Source organism: Scyliorhinus torazame, chromosome 5, assembly GCF_047496885.1.
Source record: "Scyliorhinus torazame isolate Kashiwa2021f chromosome 5, sScyTor2.1, whole genome shotgun sequence".
Taxonomy (NCBI): domain Eukaryota; kingdom Metazoa; phylum Chordata; class Chondrichthyes; order Carcharhiniformes; family Scyliorhinidae; genus Scyliorhinus; species Scyliorhinus torazame.
In genome coordinates, this window is record NC_092711.1 from 162,055,732 (window position 1) to 162,075,300 (window position 19,569).

Genomic DNA, 19,569 nt, shown 5'->3' on the forward strand with positions numbered 1-19,569 from the left:
TCCTTCTGTACTGTAAATTCCATGATTCCTCTATGACACAGCTCAGAATAGGGATGTTTGGTTTGTGTTTCCTGTCTGCAAAACCTCTCTGCTCATCGCCTGGGAAAGGTGATTACAAAGGACATCGCTGTAAGTAAAGGGTAGAAATCCAGAACTGACAATTCTAGTCATCAGAGAACATACTTTTCCCTCTCAAACTATAAATCACTGTTCCCCACACACTCCCTATTGATTATAGATCGAATACATCCTCCTATCACATTACCATGGGCACCTCACCAGTAGAGAGACAGGAAGGTGCTGGAGGATGGACTGGAAATAGGGCTCTACCAATCAGGGCACAAGGTATGGGACAATGTGTGTGTGTGTGTGTGGCGGGGGGGGGGGGGGGGGGGGGGGGGGGGGCTTTGGTATCGTGACCCACAGGGTTCAGTTCTCATGTCCAAAGCAGGGAGTCATGGTACAGAGGAACCAAAGAGAAACAATTTGGATCCTGAACATTGTGAACATCCTTTACTCTGGTTGTCTTTGATCCTCAAGTCATTTTGTCTTTCTCACCTTGTTTGTTTCATTAATTAACATTTGTTATAAAAATGTTGATTTTTGAGACTTTTCATGATTAGATTGATGCACTTTCGGGAAAGTGGGTGAGAGGGGTTGACAGGCTCTTTTTTAAAATAAATTTAGAGTACCGAATTATGTTTTATCCAATTAAGGGGCAATTTAGCAGAGCCAATCCACCTACCCTGCACATCTTTGGGTTGTGGGGGTGAGACCCATGCAGACACGGGGAGAATGTGCAAACTCCACACAGACAGTGACCTGGGGCTGAGATCGAATCCGGGTCCTCAGCGCCATGAGGCAGCAGTGCTAACCACTGCATTACCATGCCGTCCCTGACAGACTCTTTTAACAGAAAGTGAGTCCCTCCAAGGTAATTGGTAAAGGAGCCTGAGGGACAGATGAGATTATATTTTTGACACAGCGATGTTAGACAATGGGCTTCCGGGAGTCAATACAGCCTTTATCCACCATTCCCAAATTCGGGAATGATTCACAGTGATAACCCTTATTGGTGACTGCGGTTAGATTTTATTCAGTGGAAACAAGAGCTCACACATGCTAATGTCTGAGCAGTAGTGTGAAAGTGTACAAACTCAGCAATAGCATGATGGGAAAAATAGCCAACTTATGTAACCATGTATAAGAAAGCTGTGTCAGCTATTACCAAGATCAGACCCTGACAAACTAGACAAAGCTAAGAATCCACATAATCGTATCATACAAGGCCAGAAGAGGGAAAATAGTGCCTGACCTTAGTAAAACCTGATAACAAAGTCACGATCTAGGAATGTCCTAATAACACAACCTCCTCATGACCGAGGACCATCTGCGTCAAGGCATCATGAGTGCAGAGGTGAAAGCAAAATAGGACCACGTCTTAAACCCTCTAAAGACAAAATACTGCGAATAAGCCAAGTCAGGGTCTTTCCATGACAACATGTTTGTTCAGAAGTTATGACTGTATTGATTCCTTACTACTGATTACATTTTTGAACAAGGTCTGTTTTTGTAAAATGATACAGCTTTTGTATAAATATTGAACGTTTTCTCCATGTCTTTGCGAGCTTGAGGAAGAATCAGCAGTTTTGCCTTAACTGCTCTCTCACTTCAAACTGTAGCCATACTGCATGCAGACTTTGGTCAATAAAGACTAAGTTATTTTTAAGAAAACAGAGTTGTAAAGTTGATTTCTCCACAGTCTCGAAGTAGGAAAGATTTCCAATTCAACATTGGCGCTGCGAGCCCTCACCAATACCCTGCGTGATTTCCGTGGGGGACCTAACAAGTGATCGAGCAGCGACCCGGAGAGCGGAGACGGACGGCGCAACAAGGTAAGCTTTAACCTTGGTCTCTCTCTCTCTCTCGGATTGGTGCTGTGACCCCTCGTCCCTGACGGAGAACGCTGACAGGTGACGGTGTTCGAATCTAAATTTGACTGTGAGTAAAGTTCTTAGGGTCTGGGACCCGGTTGTCGTTCGTAGCCTAAGGTCAGGGACCCCCTGCTCTTGTTTTCCCCCCCCCAGGACAGGGATACAGAGGCTTGGCTAGGGTCAGGGACCAGATTTTGATTTTTGACTTTTAAATTTGCAAGGCAGTTTTTCCCCATTTTTTTTCTCTTTTAATTTTTTTTCCACTCCTTAAAAGTCATGGGCCAGAGCCTGGACAAAACGGAGGACAATTCTCCCTTGCTTTTTATGTGCACTACGTTCCCTGATCAGAAGCGCAATTTACGTCTCTTGTCTTCAGCTTTAAATAAGAAATTCGGAACTGAAGTTTGGCCACTAGGTGGTACCTGGAATTTAGAAAACTGCACCGCTGCAGAGACAGCCATTTGGTCTCGGAATGCCGGAGCCAAATGGAAGAAATTAATCACCAAATGGCAAAAAGAATCAGACAGATGACACAAACTGTCCTTATTAATGAGTTGGAGGGGCAATGCCCGTAGGAGAGGGATTGCTGATTATATAAACGGAGAAACCAAAGACTGGGAAACGTTGAAATTCGAATGTGGACTATGGGACAGGAAAGATCCTAAGAAACAAGGGGTGGATAATACTGCATCGGGTGATAAGCAGGAGGATCCTCCCACTACCTCTGGCATGCCGTTGTTTCCCTATTCGGTTGATACAGAGGAGGAGGAGGAGGAGGAATTAAACCCCACGATGCCCCTATATCCGCCTCTTCCCACCTCCACGGTGCGGCAGCCCCGTTCTCACCCTCCTCCTTGTAACAACCTTGCTGCCGATAATCTCCCTGCTGCTATTTCTCCCGTAGCAACACGCACTCGCTCAAAAGCACCAACCCCCTTCCTCGATCAGCCCGTCACCTCTGTTAGTCAGGCTTTCCAAGAATTAGCTATCCGCACAGCACCGGTAGAGGAGCCTTTTCCACCACCGCCTCCCCCTGCAAATTTTCCAATCCGACATCTCGTTAACCCTCGAGCGACTGATGATGACGACCAATTTATTGAGACATGGTAGACTTTTAAACCTCAGGAACTCTGTTTGATCATGGCTCACTGTCCGTCACATAAGACGGACCCAGAGGGCTTTACTGAATATCTGAGGAGAACTGCGACCGTGTATGGTTCTATCCCTTGGGATCAGTATTCCCTTATATTTTCGTCCCTTCCCCCAGATTTAGGTGAGAAATGGAAACGGGAATTAGGGGATCATGGGACCACATGGGATGCGTTTAAGACCAACAATCCATCAGATGAGGCGCAACTCACTTTAATGTTCCCAGCACTTAAGCGTGCTCTCTGTAAACCTGTAGATATCTCCAAAATTCTTGATTGTACACCCACTCCTAAGGAGGAGGGACCTGAATTTTTTGACCGCTTTTGTGGAATTTACACTCTTTATTCTGGTGATGAGACTTTTAATGCGGGCTTGAAATCTCCCCAGTTCAATGCGCTGCTTATGCAGGTCGTGCCTGACCGCATAGCGACCAGTATTAAAACTAATAATATGGATTGGTCCGATAGCTCCAAATCCCACATGCGACGTGCTATCTCTTATTACTGGAGCAATGGCCGTGACCGCGAAGCTTTCAGAAGGGACCCTCCTACACCCAAAATAAAGTCGGAGTTTGTCCAGCGACCCCCTCGCAAGAACCCCCCACCATATGAACGTCACCATGGCCCTCCCCGGCCTTGTCCTCCAACCCGAGACAGTGTCAATTGCTTTAATTGCAGACGGACGGGTCACTACGCTAGGGATTGCCCTGCTCCACGCAGAGACAGGGCACCCCCTCCACGGCGGTATGCTCCCTTCACAGACTCCCACCCCTATTGACTGGCCCGCTCCAATTTCCCGGTTCTCTCTGGCGACCACTCTGAGGAACCCACAGCTACAATTCACATTGAGGGTATTCCCGTCCCCTTCCTCATTGATACAGGGGCAACTGCTTCTACGTTGAATTTGACGTTAGTTAAACAATATTGTTTTCCTCTCTCAGACGATTATGTGGAACTTTCTGGTTTTATGGGTGAGGGGTCTATATACCAACTCACGAAACCCCTTCTGGTTCAATTTAATGACCGTCAATGTTGTATTCCCTTCACTGTCACGCGTACCCTCGGTGTTAATCTTGCTGGCCGTGATCTGTTATGTCCCTTACAAGTTGAGTTTGTTTGCCTTGATGACGGCGTCACGATCTCCACGGCTCCACAAGTCCAGCCTCGAAATTTACCCCTTTTTTTCACTCCCAAATGGTGGTCCATTGATTTTGATCCCTCCAATTTTTCGCCTCCCTTGCATGTTCCTCATCCACACGTGACCCTTTGCTATGACCACACGGGGTGCTCGCCCGATTTGGAGACCGTATACCAGGACTCCCTCGGGTCCACGGTGGCGGTTACTTTCATCGCTCATGCTGACGGAAAAGAGGGCTCTGCCTTTCTTGTTGAAGTGCCCCTCGTATTCTGGAATCAGTCTGGACTAGTGGCACCTCACGTTACCCTCACTGTCAATGCAGGCTACAGTGCCAGGTCACTGGGCTTTCTGGTTGCTACCCTCCAAGGAAAATGTGATCCTTTTTATACTGGACGATAGACCTTCCCTGAATGCACGTTACAGTATTTTTCACAGCCCTTTTGTGTTGATGGTACATTGAACCACCATCGGACCAACCGTTCCCCGTCCCCAGAGATTCCTGCAGACTTATGGGCTGCGTCCAAACACGAAGTTGGTCTTACCAATGTGCCTCCAGTTCTCATTAAGGTTAAGTCCGGTGTGCCCCTGCCCTCCACTTCTCAGTACCCTATTCGCCCTGACGCTGAGGAGGGAATCTCCAGCATGATACAGTCCTTCCTTCAACAGGGAATTTTGGTTCCGTGCCAATCGCCCTGTAACACCCCTATTCTTCCGGTTCCTAAGGTTGGGCGGCCGTCTGAATGGCGTTTGGTCCAGGACCTCCGCCGTATCAATCAGATCGTTGAACCCTTGCATCTCCTGGTCCCTAACCCGGCTACAACCCTCAGTAATATCCCGCCTGAGGCAGCTGTCTTTACCCTTGTGGAATTACAACACGCATTTTTTGCGATACCCCTTGTGGCTGAATCCCAGTATTTGTTTGCCTTCACATTCAAAGGGTACCAGTAAACTTGGACTAGGCTACCACAGGGTTTCATTCATTCACCGACACTCTTCTCACAGGCACTGCACTCCCAATTAGCTACTTTGACACCCCCGGGGGGATCTACTATTATACAGTATGTCGATGACTTACTCCTTGCTAGCCCTGACTTTGCTTCTAACGAGAGCGACTCCATTTATCTGCTCACCCGTCTCCATTCCTGGGGATATGTAATACCACCTAATAAAGTACACAAAGGACAGAAGCAGGTTAAATTTCTGGTTGCTCTGATAAGCGCTACTGAACGTTCCCTTACGCAGGATCGTATTACTCCCATTTTGCAAACCACACTTCCTACCTCACCAAAGCAGATGAGAGCCTTTTTAGTTTTAGTGAACTTTTGCAAACAATGGATTCCGAATGTTACTGCTCATACCAAGGAGCTTACTCCTTATTCCTCCCAGAATTCACCCCTTAAGTTTGAACTACCCGATTTAGCACAGCAATCTTTTGTTACTCTCAAGAATGCGCTGGCTTCCGCCCCGGTTCTAGGAAGACCTCTTTATGACAGGCCCTTCCAGTTGTATGTTAATGTCCTGGACCTATGTGCCACGGGTGTCTTGACACAGGAACATGGTGACCAACGCCGTCCGGTTGCCTATTATTCTACTAAATTGGATCCGGTAGCTTGAGGTTTGCCCCCCTGCACTCAAATTCTCACTGCTGTACATGTGTTAGCTCAGACAGCCTCTAATTTGCGCATACCTCACACTCTGTTGTGGCTCTCCTTACATCTCAGCAGACCCAGCATCTGACACAGGCCCACTTGAGCCGATATGAGGTCTCACTATTACAGAACCCATATCTGTCTTTCCATTACTGTTCCACTTTAAATCCCGCAGCATTCCTCGAACATCCCCCTGACGTACTTGTTGATCCACCACATGATTGTTTGCTTAGGAATCATTTCCTTACCGCACCTCGTACCCGATTTAACTGACCACCCTCTTGATAACCCTGATCTCACTTTTTATGTTGATGGCAGTTCTTCTATTTCCCAAATGGGTGTCCCGCAATCGGGGTATGCCATTGTTACAGACACTGACATTCTGGAAGCAGCTGCTTTCCAGATTCCAGTCTCGGCGCAGAAAGCTGAGCTATTCGCCCTTACTAGAGCCTGTGTTCTGGCCAAAGACCAAAGTGCGAATGTGTACACAGACTCTAGGTACGCTTTTGGTGTCACCCACGATTTTGGCCGCCTCTGGCAGCAACGTGGGTTCCTTACCTCTGCAGGCTCTCCCATTCTAAATGCTCTTTGGGTTAAAAATCTCCTCGTTGCTATTCAACTTCCTCGTCAATTGGCTATCATTAAATGTGCTGCGCACACTTCCGGGGACACTCCTGTGCAATTAGGAAATGCCCGTGCGGATTCAGCCGCTAAGGCAGCGCCTGCATCAGCCTCTATGCTTGTTCCCGCAGGTGGTACACAGGCTTTAAATCAGCTACCTATTCTAGCAACAAAGGGCATGCCAGAGTTAGCTGAAATTCAAAGGTTACAGAGGGACGCCTCTGATTCTGAGCGCACACTATGGAAGTCAATGGGGTGTTCGCACTCGTTGACACAAAACCTCTGGCTTACCCCAGTAGGTCAAGTTTGTGTTCCAGATTCGTTATTGCCGATACTTATTGATTATTTGCATTCTTGTACCCATCTTGGCAAGGAGGGAATGGTACAGCTACTTTTGAAAACTTGGTGGCACCCAGATCTGAATACAGCAGCACAAATGCGGCTGGATCGATGTCTTATTTGCATGAAAAATAATAAGGGTAAAGGCATTAAATGCCCTCCCGGAACAACCCCCTTGCCAGATGGTCCTTTTGCCTGCATACAGCTGGATTTTATTGAATTACCGAAAGTACAATGCTATAAATATTGTTTAGTGATCATTGATGTATTTAGTAAATGGATTGAAGCCTTCCCCACCACCAACTGTACTGCACATACGGTGGTAAAATTACTATTGACAGAAATTATTCCCCGATTTGGGATTCCCAGAATGCTGAGCTCAGACAATGGAACACATTTTGTGGCTCGAATCAATTATGAATTATGCGAAGCACTCAAAATTAAACAACAACTGCACTGCGCGTATCATCCACAGGCAGCAGGAATTGTAGAGAGAGCAAATGGGACCTTAAAAGAAAAATTATCTAAATTGACCGAAGAAACTGGATTAAATTGGTTAAAGATATTGCCTTTGGCACTGTTTCACATGAGGGTTACTCCACATTCGCGGTCCGGACTGTCAGCTGCAGAGATAGTCTACGGTCGGTCAATGAGGATTCCCTGGTATGCCCATGAAGAACCCCTAGAGGGAGTAGACCTCCACGTTATGGGAGATAAAATGCTGAGTTATTTGAAGCAATTAACATTTTCTTCAAAGTTTCTCCACTCGCAGGTAAAACAGGCCCATCTCCCAGCAGCAGCCGGAACAAAGATCCCTCGATATCCAGTAGTCAAACCAGGAGACTACGTGCTGATAAAGAATTGGGACAGAGAGAAGTTAGGGCAACGCTGGAGCGGCCCTTTTCAAGTATTGCTGACTACACCGACTGCCGTTAAACTCGAAGGACGTTCGAGTTGGGTACACCTATCGGATTATAAGAAGATTGGTTTCAGCCCCAACGAGGATGCAGAATGAGGATCTTCATTATCACATTTGGACTATTTGGACTAATTGGTCTTAATGGCCATTCGACAGTAGGCGAACAAACTGACCAAGAGCTGCGTGCTAATAGCTTTCTATATATGTCATATATTTATGCTGACAGATTGAATGTAAGTAACTGTTGGGTTAGTACCCGTATCCCCATCCATTCCAAGGAGGGGCTACCTCTCCAATCACTCCCATTCCACTTAGCAGAAACAGTTGAGTGGGTACTGCGTCAAAACCGAACACAGGGGTTCGGTGGAGATATGAAAATTTGGAGATTGGCTGGCTATGGGATGACTAGATTTTTAGCCTGGTATCAACCTGGATATCCCCATGTTTCGAATCCCCCTGCCCTTACCATCCCATCGAGCACTGCGCAAGGATCCCGATGTTTTAGTAAATCAGGAGAAGGACCATCAATGGGGCAGAGTAGGTGTAATCTTACAACCGAATGGCAGGGACCGATACCAAACCCTCCAACAAGGGTATGTTTGTTCTTGATTGGTCCAGGGTGTGGAATAAAACATCAAATAGCTCATGGACGCATAATTCCCAGGTACCCTGGATGACAATGGCTGAGAATTTTACGGCCTATAACGAAGTGTAAGACAGCTGTGTCAGCTAAGTGCCAAGTTCAGACCCTGACAAACTAGACAAAGCGAAGAATCCACATAATCGTATCATACAAGGCCAGAAGAGGGAAAATAGTGCCTGACCTTAGTAAAACCTGATAACAAAGCCACGATCCAGGAATGTCCCAATAACACAACCTCCTCATGACCTAGGTCCATCTGCGTCAAGGCATCATGAGGGCAGAGGTGAAAAACAAAATAGGACCACGTCTTAAATCCTCTAAAGACAAAATACTGCAAATAAGCCGAGTCAGGGTCTTTCCATGACAACATGGTTGATCAGAAGTTATGACTGTATTGACATTTTTGAACAAGGTCTGTTTTTGTAAAATGATACAGCTTTTGTATAAATATTGAACGTTTTCTCCATGTCTTTGCGAGCTTGAGAAAGAATGAGCAGGTTTACCTTAACAGCTCTCTCTCTCTCTAACCTGTAGCCATCTGCATGCAGACTTTGGTCAATAAAGACGAAGTTAGTTTTATCGAAACCAAGGTGTAAAGTTGTTTTTTTCACAGTCTTGAAGTAGGAAAAATTTTAAAAGACGACAGTCAGCATGGATTTATGAAAGGGAAAATCATGCTTGACAAATCGACTGGAATTCAGCAAAATGAGGGAGATGTTGACGCGGAGCTGGGTTCGATTCCCGGGCAGAGCATGATGCTTTATTGTTGTCCAGCAAACCGTACAACGAAGCTGAATCGCAGTTTCACAGAAAAGAGCTCTGCCAGAATCAGTGAAGTGAGATTTGTTGTTTCACATCAGAGCTTAAAAAGTCCAAGTGCAGCAGGTCGAGAACAAGTACAGATGCTGGAAGTGACGGAGAGATGTTGACGTCAGCCAAAATGTGGGTGGTAATGGGCCAGATGTTATTGCTCACCAGACACAAGTATCTCCCAGATTTGGGTGCAAATCTCGGGTGTGGCATCAGGAAAATTTCTCACTCAAATTATTCAGTGCATTGAGGTCTCAGGAGCTGAATACAACGAAAGAAGCATAAGTCATTTAGGGATTATGTAAATGCTGCGCGGAGGTTAAGTGAGCGGGGTATAATCTACCTGCATGTTTCTGAGCCTGTGCTCGGTGTATTGGGAGGTTTGCTCCTGGTTGGAGTGTCCACGGGATGGGCAGTAACCCGCTAATTGAAGCTGCAGTCCCCGCGTTCTGCTGGCAGCGGGTGAATGGAGAGTTTGGGTAAAATCCTGCTGCTTGTCCCTCTCTCACCCACTGTGGAGCCGGGGAAGAAAGAATCTCATTCAAAACTTGTGGAAGTATAAATGTCACAAGGCTGTGAGATGACGTGTGTTAATGTTTAACAACAAATCGGAACGTGGAAGCTTTGCCTCATAGTTACAGATGAGTAAGTTTCTTGCTTATGCCCAGTATGAAACAGGGGAGTTTGTGTATGTTAAGCAAACGTGAGTTTCACGTCAGAAAAAGATCAACAAAAATTCTAATATTGATCAAAACTTAATTGCGGAAAGGATTAACTGTCAATGTTTTAAAAAATTGAAATGAGTTATTTGGAATTACTAATGAATGTCCGCCGGATAGGTTTCACAGCAGCCACAGTGATAAGGTTGGTGGGTTTAGGAAATTGGAAGTTACACATGAGCAGCTTTTGGGACTATTTCACCTCACTGTCGATTTCATGTTACAGCGAACAACAATCGGTGTTGTGATTGGCTGAAGATGTCACTTGTGTTCATTTTAAACATGTAATTTTGTATACTTCTAATGAAAACTCGGAAACCAAAACAAAAGGTGAATGATATACTGTAAACCCGGGTTAAAATTTTCCGTGTCAATTTCTCTGGTGGTCTAGTGGTTAGGATTCGGCGCTTTTACCGCCGCGGGTTCGATTCCCGGTCAGGGAATGATGAATTATTGTTGTCCAGCAAAATGTTCAATGAAGCTGAATCGCAGTTTCACAGAAAGGAGCTCTGCCAGAATCAGTTCAGTGACATTTGTCGTTTCACATCAGAGCTGAAAAAGTCACAAGTGCATCAGATCGAGAACAAATACAGAGGCAGGAAGAAACGGTCAGTGATTGGCTGCAAAGTGAGAGAGATTATGAAGCAAGCGAAAATGTGAGTGGTATTGGGCCGGATTTTGATGCTCACACAGACACAATAATCCCCCCCCCCCCCCTTATCAGGGTCCGAATCTCGGGCGTGATAACAAGAAAACTTCGAACACAAATTATTCAGTCCATTGAGGTCACAGGAGCTGAATACAACAGAAGAAGCTCAAAGGAAATGATACTCACTGAGGGATTGTGTAAATGCTGCTCGGAGGTTAAGTGAGCGGGGTATAATCTACCTGCATGTTTCTGAGCCTGTGCTCGGTGTATTGGGAGCTTTGCTCCTGGTTGGAGTGTCCCCGGGATGGGCAGTAACCCGCTGATTGAAGCTGCAGTCCCCGCGTTCGGGTAAAATCCTGCTGCTTGTCCCTCTCTCACCCACTATAGAGCCAGGCAAGAAATAATCTCATTCAAAACTTGTGGAAGTGTAAATGTCACAGGGCTGTGAGATGACGTGTTGTGTTAACGTTTAACAACATATCGGAACCAGGAAGCTTTCCTCATAGTTACAGATGAGTACTTTTTAATATTCCTGCCCAGTGTGAAACAGGAGAGTTTGTGTTTGTTCCGCAAACGTGTGATAGTTTCAGTTCAGAAAAAGATCAACAAAATTTGGAAACTATTCTAATTTTGATCAAAACTTAATTGCGAAAAGGATTAACTATGTTTTCAAAAATTAAAATGAGTTATTTGAAATGACGAATGAATGTCCGCCGGATGACGAGTTGTCAGTTTCACAGGGGCCACAGTGATAAGGTTGGTGGGTTTAGGAAATTGGAAGTTACACATGAGCAGCTTTTGGGACTATTTCACCTCACTGACGATTTCATGTTCCAGCGAACAACAATCGGTGTTGTGATTGGCTGAAGATGTCACTTGTGTTCATTTTAAACATGTAATTTTGTATACTTCAAATGAAAACTCGGAAATCAAAATAAAAAGTGAGTGATATACTGTCAACCCAGGTTACATTTTTTGTCGTTAGTTTCCCTGGTGGTCTAGTGGTTTGGATTCGGCGTTTTCACCGCCGCGGCCCGGGTTCGATTCCCGGTCAGGGAATGATGAATTATTGTTGTCCACCAGAATGTTCAATGAAACTGAATCGCAGTTTCACAGAAAAGAGCTCTGCCAGAATCAGTTCAGTGACATTTGTTGTTTCACATCAGAGCTGAAAAAGTCACAAGTGCAGCAGGTGGAGAACAAAGACAGGGGCAGGAAGAAACGGACAGTGATTGGCTGCAAAGTGAGAGAGATTATGAAGCAAGCGAAAATTTGAATGGTATTGGGCCAGATTTTGATGCTCACACAGACACAATAATCCCCCCCACGCCCGATCAGGGTCCGAATCTCGGGCGTGATGACAAGAAAACTTCGAACTCAAATTATTCAGTCCATTGAGGTCACAGGAGCTGAATACAACAGAAGAAGCTCAAAGGAAATGATACTCACTGAGGGATTGTGTAAATGCTGCTCGGAGGTTAAGTGAGCGGGGTATAATCTACCTGCATGTTTCTGAGCCTGTACTCGGTGTATTGGGAGCTTTGCTCCTGGTTACAGTGTCCCCGTGATGGGCAGTTAGCCGCTGATTGAAGCTGCAGTCCCCGCGTTCTGCTGGCAGCGGGTGAATGGAGAATTAGGGTAAAATCCTGCTGCTTGTCCCTCTCTCACCCACTGTGGAGCCGGGGAAGAGAGAAACACATTCCAAACTTGGAAAAGTGTAAATGTCACAAGGCTGTGAGATGACGTGTTGTGTTAATGTTTAACAACAAATCGAAACGAGGAAGCTTAGCCTCATAATTACAGATGAGTAAGTTTTAATGTTCGTGCCCTGTCTGAAACAGGGGAGTTTGTTTATGTTCAGCAAACGTGATAGTTTCAGTTCAGAAAAAGATCAACAAAAATTGGAAACTATTCTAATTTTGATCAAAACTTAATTGCGACAAAAAATGTTTTTAACAATTGAAATGAGTTATTCCTATTTACCGATGAATGTCTGCCGGATGTTGCGTTGTAAGTTTCACAGGAGCCACAGTGATCAAGTTGGTGGGTTTTGGAAATTGGAAGTTACACATGAGCAGCTTGCTGGGCTATTTCACCTCACTGTCGATTTCGTGGTCCAGCGAACAACAATTGCTGTTGTGATTAGCTTAAGATGTCACTTCTGTTCATTCTAAACATGTAATTTTGTATATTTCTAATTAAAACTGGGAAATAAGAATGAAAGGCGAATGATATACTGTCAGACGGGTTAAAACCCTGTTTGTCAGTTTCCCTGGTGGTCTAGTGGTTAGGATTTGGCGCTCTCACCGCCGCGGCCCGGGTTCAATTCCCGGTCAGGGAATGATGCTTTATTGTTGTCCACCAAACCGTTCAACGAAGCTGAATCGCAGTTTCACAGGAAAGAGCTCTGCCAGAATCAGAAAAGTGATATTTGTCGTTTCACATCAGAGCTGAAAAAGTCACAAGTGCATCAGGTCGAGAACATATACAGAGGCAGGAAGGAACGGCCAGTGATTGGCTGCAGTGCAAGTGAGAGAGATGTTGACGCAAGCGCAAATCTGCGTGGTATTGGGCCAGATGTTATTGCTCTCACAGACAGAAATATCTCCCCGATCTGGGTGCAATCTCCAGCGTGATGACAAGAAAACTTCTCACTGAAATTATTCAGTCCATTGAGGTCACAGGATCTGAATACACCTAAAGAAGCTCAAAGCATGTTCCACTGACTGAGGGATTGTGTAAATGCTGCTCGGAGGTTAAGTGAGCGGGGTATAATCTACCTGCATGTTTCTGAGCCTGTGCTCGGTGTATTGGGAGCTTTGCTCCTGGTTGGAGTGTCCCCGGGATGGGCAGTAACCCGCTGATTGAAGCTGCAGTCCCCGCGTTCGGGTAAAATCCTGCTGCTTGTCCCTCTCTCACCCACTATAGAGCCAGGCAAGAAATAATCTCATTCAAAACTTGTGGAAGTGTAAATGTCACAGGGCTGTGAGATGACGTGTTGTGTTTAACAACATATCGGAACCAGGAAGCTTTCCTCATAGTTACAGATGAGTACTTTTTAATATTCCTGCCCAGTGTGAAACAGGAGAGTTTGTGTTTGTTCCGCAAACGTGTGATAGTTTCAGTTCAGAAAAAGATCAACAAAATTTGGAAACTATTCTAATTTTGATCAAAACTTAATTGCGAAAAGGATTAACTATGTTTTCAAAAATTAAAATGAGTTATTTGAAATGACGAATGAATGTCCGCCGGATGACGAGTTGTCAGTTTCACAGGGGCCACAGTGATAAGGTTGGTGGGTTTAGGAAATTGGAAGTTACACATGAGCAGCTTTTGGGACTATTTCACCTCACTGTCGATTTCATGTTCCAGCGAACAACAATCGGTGTTGTGATTGGCTGAAGATGTCACTTGTGTTCATTTTAAACATGTAATTTTGTATACTTCTAATGAAAACTCGGAAATCAAAATAAAAGGTGAGTGATATACTGTCAACCCAGGTTACATTTTTTGTCGTTAGTTTCCCTGGTGGTCTAGTGGTTAGGATTCGGCGTTTTCGCGGCCCGCGTTCGATTCCCGGTCAGGAAATGATCAATTATTGTTGTCCAGCAGAATGTTCAATGAAACTGAATCGCAGTTTCACAGAAAAGAGCTCTGCCAGAATCAGTTCAGTGACACTTGTTGTTTCACATCAGAGCTGAAAAAGTCACAAGTGCAGCAGGTGGAGAACAAAGACAGGGGCAGGAAGAAACGGACAGTGATTGGCTGCAAAGTGAGAGAGATTATGAAGCAAGCGAAAATTTGAGTGGTATTGGGCCAGATTTTGATGCTCACACAGACACAATAATCCCCCCCCCCCCCCCCCCCCCCCACGCCCGATCAGGGTCCGAATCTCGGGCGTGATGACAAGAAAACTTCGAACTCAAATTATTCAGTCCATTGAGGTTACAGGAGCTGAATCCAACAGAAGAAGCTCAAAGGAAATGATACTCACTGAGGGATTGTGTAAATGCTGCTCGGAGGTTCAGTGAGCGGGGTATAATCTACCTGCATGTTTCTGAGCCTGTGCTCGGTGTATTGGGAGCTTTGCTCCTGGTTACAGTGTCCCCGGGATGGGCAGTTAGCCGCTGATTGAAGCTGCAGTCCCCGCGTTCTGCTGGCAGCGGGTGAATGGAGAATTAGTGTAAAATCCTGCTGCTTGTCCCTCTCTCACCCACTGTGGAGCAGGGGAAGAGAGAAACACATTCCAAAAGTGTAAATGTCACAAGGCTGTGAGATGACGTGTTGTGTTAATGTTTAACAACAAATCGAAACGAGGAAGCTTTGCCTCATAATTACAGATGAGTAAGTTTCAATGTTCGTGCCCTGTCTGAAACAGGGGAGTTTAATGTTCAGCAAACGTGATAGTTTCACTTCAGAAAAAGATCAACATAAACTGGAAACTTCAAATTTTGATCAAAACTTAATTGCGACAAAAAATGTTTTTAACAATTGAAATGAGTTATTCCTATTTACTGATGAATGTCTGCCGGATGTTGCGTTGTAAGTTTCACAGGAGCCACAGTGATCAAGTTGGTGGGTTTTGGAAATTGGAAGTTACACATGAGCAGCTTGCTGGGCTATTTCACCTCACTGTCGATTTCGTGGTCCAGCGAACAACAATTGCTGTTGTGATTAGCTTAAGATGTCACTTGTGTTCATTTTAAACATGTAATTTTGTATACTTCTAATGAAACCTGGGAAATAAGAATGAAAGGCGAATGATATACTGTCAGACGGGTTAAAACCCTGTTTGTCAGTTTCCCTGGTTGTCTAGTGGTTAGGATTCGGCGCTCTCACCGCCGCGGCCCGGGTTCAATTCCCGGTCAGGGAATGATGAATTATTATTGTCCACCAAACTGTTCAACGAAGCTGAATCGCAGTTTCACAGAAAAGAGCTCTGCCAGAATCAGTTAAGTGATATTTGTCGTTTCACATCAGAGCTTAAAAAGTCACAAGTGCATCAGGTCGAGAACAAATACAGAGGCAGGAAGGAACGGTCAGTGATTGGCTGCAATGCAAGTGAGAGAGATGTTGACGCATCGCAAATCTGCGTGGTGTTGGGTCAGATGTTATTGCTCTCACAGACAGAAATATCTCCCCGATCTCGGTGCAAATCTCCAACGTGACGACAAGAAAACTTCTCACTGAAATTATTCAGTCCATTGAGGTCACAGGATCTGAATATACCTACAGAAGCTCAAAGGATGTTCCACTGACTGAGGGATTGCGTAAATGCTGCTCGGAGGTTAAGTGAGCGGGGTATAATCTACCTGCATGTTTCTGAGCCTGTGCTCGGTGTATTGGGAGCTTTGCTCCTGGTTGGAGTGTCCCCGGGATGGGCAGTAACCCGCTGATTGAAGCTGCAGTCCCCGCGTTCTGCTGGCAGCAAGTGAATGGAGAGTTCGGGTAAAATCCTGCTGCTTGTCCCTCTCTCACCCACTGTGGAGCCAGGTGGAGAACAAATACAGAGGCAGGAAGAAACGGACAGTGATTGGCTGCAAGGTGAGAGAGATGCTGACGCAAGCGAAAATCTGGCTGGTATTCGGCCAGATTTTGTTTGAATTTGGTAAATGCCATTGTTTGGTGGAAGTTGGTTCCTAGGTCATACCAGAGGTTGAACTGTGTAAATTCAGGATCACTTCAATACAGAGCATCCCACACACACAGTGAGTCTCCGGGGACGCTGCCTCAGCCCAGAGTTTTCCACACATACAGTGAGTGTCCCGTGACATCCCAGCGCGTCCCCCACACACAGTGAGTGTTCCGGTACGCTGCCAAAGACATGACGGCGATCCGGCAGCGGAAGCTTCGAGAAGCAACAAAGAGCCAATTGACAAATGTAGCCCCGCACAATCAAGCTCCCTCCAGTTCCCCACCATCACCAGTGCGGACTGGCTGTCTGGGATTGCCTGTCTGGGTCTGCCTGTCTGGGTCTGCCTGTGTGGGACTGCCTGTCTGGTTCTGCCTGCCTGGGTCTGCCTGTCTGTGCCTGTCTGTCTGGGTCTGCCTGTCTGGGACTGCCTGTCTGGGTCTGCCTGTCTGGTTCTGCCTGCCTGGCTCTGCCTGTCTGGGACTGCCTGTCTGGGTGTGCCTCTCTGGGTGTGCGTGTGTGGGAGTGCCTGTCTGGGCCTGCCTGTCTGGTTCTGCCTGCGTGGCTCTGCCTGTCTGGGACTGCCTGTCTGGGACTGCCTGTCTGGGTGTGCCTCGAATACTAGCAGAGTGTGCAATGGATTGGACGTGAATTCATCTTTTTCTTCGCTAAATTGCTCTGCTCTTATTAATATGGACACAGCTTGGCTACACAAGGTTACAAGTGTGCCTGGGCGTTTTTTGAGGAAAGAGCAGTGCGTGGGGCAGCCCACATTCTCGTTATAATAATAATCTTTCCTCCTGTCACAAGTCGGCTTACATTAACACTACAGTGAAGTTACTGTGAGAATACATTGAGGGCTCAACGTTAGCATTCAATCCACACCCAGAGAGATATCGAGGCGCCCACATTACACAGAATTGTTTTCTGTTCAATGGCAGCTGAGTGGCCAGAATCTCTCTCCTGCATTTTGCACGGACACCGCAGAATGTCAAAATATTTATTCGATGGGGAAGAGAATTGGCAACTAACTGAAAAGAGGTTAAAATCTGATTTGTGCGGTGATCAGGCTTGTATATTTCTAAAATCGTTCAGAGGATAAACGACACAAAATATGACAATGTAACTGGGATTGGATAATATTTATACGTGGACGATAACGGTGAATTATTACAGCATTGGACTGTTGGCATTATTTAAATATTTTCCGGATCAGAATGAATGGATATTTCACCCCATTCCTTAACTCGTCTCGGAATTTACTCTGTGTCCCAGCATAAATAAACGGGTTGCTGCAGTAACTGAGCACCTGCAAGATAATTCCGCTTTCCTCCAGAATATAATTTGATTCCTCGAAGTTGGAGCCAGAGAAATAAGTAGTTCCCGCAATCCTAACGTAGAGGAAGGCAATCACGGTTAACACATAGGACAGGATGAAGCTGCCCGAGATGGCGACCAGTAAAACAATGGACTTTCTCCGCTTCTCCATCTCCGGGTCACTCTCATTCTCTCCATTGTTCTGGCTCCTGAGTCTCCTGCGGGCTCTGTTGGCCACTCGGATGTTTCTGATGGTCAGAGCATTGAGCAATACAATCAGAATGAATGAGAGCCAAGTGGAAATGCGGATTATCCAGTCATATGCGATCCATACTGGTGATGTATAAAACATGACCTTTACACTGCAGAACCAGGGCACGTCATTAATTACGTACAACGGTTTATAAATCAAATACAGGAAAGAAGATGCAAAACCGCAACATATACAAATTGCCACGATGGCAACTGCCGCTGGCTTCGCTCTGCAATATTTTGTTTTCAGATTTTGGCAACAAATTGCCACGTATCTGTCAAAGGTGAAAGCCACTGTTAGCCATACAGAAACTCCAAACACTGTGCAGTTTAGGACAGCCCGGCAACGACATACGTGTGTGATGGACAGGAAAGTGAATGGGAAATAAATGCCAGCAATCCGGTTTAGTATCACAGAGCTAACAATGACTGTGCAGTCTGACACTGCCATAGACACCAAGTAGCAGGTGATACATCGGGAGAAGCCACATCTTAGAACATAGAACATAGAATTTACAGTGCAGAAGGAGGCCATTCGGCCCATCGAGTCTGCACCGGCTCTTGGAAAGAGCACCCTACCCAAGGTCAACACCGCCACCCTATCCCCATAACCCAGTAACCCCACCCACCACTAAGGGCAATTTTGGACACTAAGGGCAATTTATCATGGCCAATCCACCTAACCTGCACATCTTTGGACTGTGGGAGGAAACCGGAGCACCCGGAGGAAACCCACGCACACACGGGGAGGATGTGCAGACTCCGCACAGACAGTGACCCAAGCCAGAATCGAACCTGGGACCCTGGCGCTGTGAAGCAATTGTGCTATCCACAAGGCTACCGTGCTGCCCTAATAATTGATCATTCCCTGACCGGGAATCGAACCCGGGCCGCGGCGGTGAAAGCGCCGAATCCTAACCACTAGACCACCAGGGACAGGATCACGATCGCCGCCAAGTTTGCTGCAACAATTAGGAAATAAAGAGAGACAGATGGATGCGTAGAATGTGTGCTGGTGAGATTACGACAGCAGCTAAATTCCACTTACATCCAAATAAAAATCATAATTCTAGTGCCTTATTTGTGAAATCTCCACCTTTTCTCTTGGTAGTTTCTTGTCAATGCTCAACCCCGACATAGAAAATAGGGCCATTCGGCCCTTCGAGCCTGTACCACCATTCAATATGATCATGGCTGATCATATAAATTCAGTATCCCACTCCCACTCTCTCTCGTACCCTTGATCCCTTTAGCCACAAGGGCCACGTCCAGCTCCTTCTTGAATATATCCGATGAACTGGACCCAACAACTTTTTGTGGTAGAGAATTCCACAAGTTCACAACTCTCTGAGAGAAGACGTTCTTCCTCACCTCAGTCCTGAGTGGCTTACCCCTTATTCTTAGGCTGTGACTCCCTAGTTCTGTACACCCCAACATCGGGAACATTTCCCCCGCATTTAGCATGTCCAGTCCCATCAGGATTTTATATGTTTCTATGAGATCCCCTCTCATTCTTCTAAACTCCAGTGAGTACAAGCCCAGTCGATCCTGTCTTTCTTCATATGTCAGTCCTGCCATCCTGTGAATTAGTCTGGTGAACCTTCGCTGGACACCCTCAATAGTAAGGATATCCTTGCTCAAACTAAGAGACCGAAACTGCACACAATACTCAAGGTGTGGCCTCACTAAGGCCCTATATAACTGCAGCAAGACATCCCTACTCCTATACTCAAATCCTCTCGCTATGAAGGCCAGCACGCCATTAGCTTTCCTCACCACCTGCCGTACCTGTATGCCAA

General features: G+C 45.9%; 1 protein-coding gene, 1 long non-coding RNA gene and 4 other non-coding genes across 6 annotated transcripts in view; 5 read left to right on the top strand and 1 right to left on the bottom strand.

Moving 5' to 3' along the window:
* Positions 1–19,569, top strand: part of LOC140422234 (uncharacterized) — a 52,805-nt gene that overhangs the window by 21,224 nt on the left and 12,012 nt on the right. The gene's annotated exons all lie outside the window — the stretch shown is intronic.
* On the top strand, positions 1,026–8,976 carry LOC140422277 (uncharacterized). Its single transcript, XR_011947351.1, has 2 exons — positions 1,026–1,895; positions 7,587–8,976. It is a non-coding gene; the product is annotated as an uncharacterized lncRNA (long non-coding RNA).
* trnae-uuc (transfer RNA glutamic acid (anticodon UUC)) lies at positions 11,557–11,628 on the top strand. The gene has a single exon. It is a non-coding gene; the product is annotated as a tRNA-Glu (tRNA).
* On the top strand, positions 12,839–12,910 carry trnae-cuc (transfer RNA glutamic acid (anticodon CUC)). The gene has a single exon. It is a non-coding gene; the product is annotated as a tRNA-Glu (tRNA).
* Positions 15,371–15,442, top strand: trnae-cuc (transfer RNA glutamic acid (anticodon CUC)). The gene has a single exon. It is a non-coding gene; the product is annotated as a tRNA-Glu (tRNA).
* Positions 18,635–18,706, bottom strand: trnae-uuc (transfer RNA glutamic acid (anticodon UUC)). The gene has a single exon. It is a non-coding gene; the product is annotated as a tRNA-Glu (tRNA).